Genomic DNA, 4,092 nt, shown 5'->3' on the forward strand with positions numbered 1-4,092 from the left:
CCTACCCCAGAAAGAGCTCCAATTATCCAAAAACCCGAAACCCTCCCTCCTGCCCCATTCCTGTATCCATTACATTCATAAGATATATTTAAATACTGTGGTAATTGGAACTATCATTGGAGAAATCGGATATGTACTGTTACAGTTCATTTTTGACAAATATTAGCATGAAGTAATGTTACAGTGAGAAATAAATATGACGAGATGTAGCAGCTTGATTGGCACTGTGGTAAATCCGATATTTTGGAGGACAGATCTGTTGACAGGTAATTAAATAAGAAACAATCTCCGTGAGGGCTCGAGGATAAAGTACAGAATAACCCAAGTTGGTCACAGGAATGGCTCGGACGATTGGAGTAAGTTGCTTTCAATTGCCTGTTGGAAATTTTGAAAATGGCTGATCTACTGATGAGATTAACTGGATTTTTGTACAACGATCACCATGAATTACAGGCAGGTACAATGTTCCAGTTCTGAAACAATCATTCTTCCTTGGGAATTGATATGAATGCAGTTCCACGTGTGACGGTGCTGCTTCTTTCACAAGGTCATGTTGTCCTTGTTTTGTTTTCAGAGAGGTCATAAAAGACACACAATCTGTGTTGAAGGGTTTTAGGGCCATTTTGAAAATACCTTCAGAGATAGTGTGTTTGGTAACAGCCTTTCAAGTATTGGAAAAAAAAAGTACTTCAAAATGAAAGGGGTGTGGCCAATTCTCCCAGCTTTCCTTTCCTCTGGTTAGGTTTGGTTTTAGTACAGTACTGTTGTAAAAGCTGCTGGATCCAAAGATGCATTTCCAGGTTGGTTCCACTCTCTGACTTTTCTCCCATAAGACCCTGTGTTTGAGCTTTCTTTTTGTTCCAAGTGGTGTTTGATGGGATTGTTGAAAATATTGGAACCGCATCATTAAGTTGGAATATTGTGTTGTGGTTTCAAATAGGTTAATTATTCTTTGCTGTATTCTCTTTTGTTTGGGGAAGGTATTATCACGGGAATGTTAATATTGAGACCCAGAAAATTTTGGGACCTGGGTTCGAAACCTGCTTCAAAACAATTCTGGAATTAAGAGTCTAATGATGACCATGAATCCATTGTTGATTGTTGGTAGAAGCCCATCTGGTTCACTAATGACCTTTAGGAAGGAAACTGCCCTTCTTACCTGGTCTGGCCTACAAATGTATGATAACAGACGCACATCAATTATTTTAACTCTTAACTGCCCTCTGGGCAATTAGGGATGACCAGCAACGTCCTAATCCCGTTAATGAACAAAGGAAAAACAAAGGTAATATTGTAACTAAATTCTGTTTTGTTTATAACTAAGAGGTTTGACTGGCAGCATATCTCCTGGAATATTCCCAATAGTCCTTCTGAAAATAAGAACAACGTCAGGGTCTGCATTAACTTCTAGAAATATTTTAAGGTATCTCATAACACACAACAAAACAAGCTCTATTTGATTTTAAAAGTAAGCATCCATAGGTTTTGTCTTCTAAGTGAGCAGTAAGAGCTACATCATTTAAAACCTGGACCAATAAAAATCCTACCTCCTATATTTTCAATCCAGCCAGTCGCTGATTCATTGTAAACACTAGTTTTATAGACTTTCTATCTCACCAGTGGGTGAAGCCAGTGCCTGCTATTCAAAGAGCTGACTAAACGCACAGCCTGCTCAATATCAAAGTACTTTATTTTTCAAAATAATGTAACTTTTCATGATATTGAAATTAAGATCCTCTCCATGAACACTACACTTTCTCAGAGACAATTTGCGGAGATAAAGCTTCGATCAATTTGAATCTTTTTCTTAGATATTCTGTACATGCAATATCGATCTTAGAATGGAAAGGAATGAAGACAGCGCGGACACACAGAGCGGCGATTATGATGTGAGCAACTGTAATTCAACTCACCGAGTGAACAAAGACCATTGTCAGCATTTGTCAGTGCGAGGGATTCATCGGGATTACTTTCCAATTGAGACTGGCAATCGTGAGATTCAGTCTCAACGTCATCGTAATGGCCCTGAACTGGAGCTTGAAGAAAACGCATGATTGATTGTCATTGATGCAAATTACAATATATAACATAGAGAAAAGGGGATTGGTGCTGGAATAGAGCATTGGTGCTGGAACCTAGAATTCGAAGAGTTTGATGGTTCAAAGTAGTTCAGCGTTTGGGGAATATATAGACATTTAAAGCAAATTAGGTCTATTTTCTCTCTAAATTTGAAAGCTAAGCACAATCTTGAAGGTATTAAAACTTTTAAAAATGAGTAGATAAGGATGAACTATTTCGAATTGTTGTAGATTCTGGATCTCATATTCATAATCTATGATTTAGGGAACGGCAGTTCTAGAGGCATCACAGAAAAGAAAGGCTGGGAGGGATTTGGAATTATCTTCCTCTCAAAGTAGCTGATTCAGATCAGTTGTCAATTTTTAAATATGAGACAGATTATGCTTTTTCTTCAACAAAGTCAATAAGGGATAAGTGTCAAAGGAGGCATCTGTACTTAGACCACACACAACTACCCATGATCTCACTGCACGCCAGAACACGTTTTGGAGGCTGAATGGCTTGCTCCTGTCCAACCATTCTTATCTGTTTCCATCGAGCTGAGGACACTTAGGCGTTGATAAGAAATTACGAAGGACATATGTGGGGTAGAAAGGAAGGAATGCTTCTCTTTTGAGGGCGAGCGAGATAAAAGATCGGAGGCATCGATTTCAGGGAAGGGACGGAAGAATTAAAGAGGATTTGAGGACAATTGTTTTCGCTGGAAGCTGGTGAGAAACTGCGACTCACTGACCATCATGATGTTAGAGGCAAAATATGCTGAGAATATATAAGAGTATTCAGTGGTGCACCTGCGATGTCAGCCCATACAAGGCAAAGAACCACGTGCTGGTAAATGGGTTTGGAATATTTAGATACCTGTTTTTACAGGCACGGTCTCAGTGGACCATCTCTCTATGAGTCCAAAACAGCACATTTCTTATTCATTAACATTGCTCATGTAAGCACTATCAGTGCCAGTGTCATTCTCAGTTTTGTGAACATTTACAGTTTGATGTTCGGACGGCAGAGGGAGAGTCAAGGACAAAAATGAACTGACAGAAAGTGAACACATACGCACCCAAACCTCTGTTGGCGTTCACATCAAGATCGTCTGATCCCGGATTATTGTCACTGAAGCCATAGCTGGTGTAGTATTCGATGCGATTAACTGAACCAACGGAAGCAGAAATGACTAAAAACGGAAATGGGGAGTTATTGTCAGACTCACTGTCGCAGTGAAAGCACGACCAATTAGAAATTTAATTACATGAAATTTTTTCAACCACATGGTGGTGGATCCTTAGAATTCATTAACACGAAGAGCTGTGGTTGTCAAGTCTTTGACTGTAACAAAACAATGGTAAATGGGCTCTTGATGGGTAAGAGGGTAAAAGGTTTCTGGGAGAACTCAGGAGAAAGTGGTTGAGAAACGTGTCAGCTGTGATTGAAAAACAGCAGACTGGAGGGGCCGAAAGGTCTCATTCTACTGCTATCTCTCAGACTATGGATTTATGATTTGTAGTCTAATCCGTAACAACAAAGACGAAAACATAATTCTTTCGGCTCCTCTTTAACAATAACGGGAATATTTTCAATGCAACCTATTATATAGAAAAAGCATTCAATGCACAGATTGCAGAGAGTCAATGGAAATTTACTCAAGTCCAATTTAACTGCAATGAGAGATTTGAAACAAACTTTTACCCTCATATTGGACAAATATTTTCCCAAACATTACTTTTAATGACTTAATTCTCAATATCACAGTACGTGAGAAAGTGAAAGTATTGCCTTCAGTCTCAAGACAACTCCTTTGTGTCTGATTCGCCTTTGAGTGTTCTTAATTCGGTAACACAATGTGCATTTGTTGAATCTATTAAATGCCATTTCTGCGCTTTTGTTTAGCGTTACATGCCATTTTTTGAGAATGCTTTGCTACATTATGTTTCAGTGTTTTCTCAGTTCGATAACTTAGTCAATCATTTCAAGCGATGTCGTGTAATATTCCTTCTCAACACTGTCGTATAGATC

General features: G+C 38.8%; 1 long non-coding RNA gene across 1 annotated transcript in view; it reads right to left on the reverse strand.

Annotated features, from left to right (window-relative positions):
- The window catches only part of LOC122547472, a 7,788-nt gene extending 4,565 nt beyond the window's left edge, over positions 1-3,223 (reverse strand). The window contains exons 1-2 of the long non-coding RNA XR_006311005.1: positions 3,140-3,223; positions 1,914-2,036 (exon numbers count right to left, since the gene is read on the reverse strand). This is a non-coding gene — a long non-coding RNA (uncharacterized LOC122547472). The remainder of the gene's footprint in view (positions 1-1,913; positions 2,037-3,139) is intronic.
- Between the last annotated feature and the right edge of the window lie 869 nt (positions 3,224-4,092).

This window comes from Chiloscyllium plagiosum, unplaced genomic scaffold (genome assembly GCF_004010195.1).
Source record: "Chiloscyllium plagiosum isolate BGI_BamShark_2017 unplaced genomic scaffold, ASM401019v2 scaf_4871, whole genome shotgun sequence".
Taxonomy (NCBI): domain Eukaryota; kingdom Metazoa; phylum Chordata; class Chondrichthyes; order Orectolobiformes; family Hemiscylliidae; genus Chiloscyllium; species Chiloscyllium plagiosum.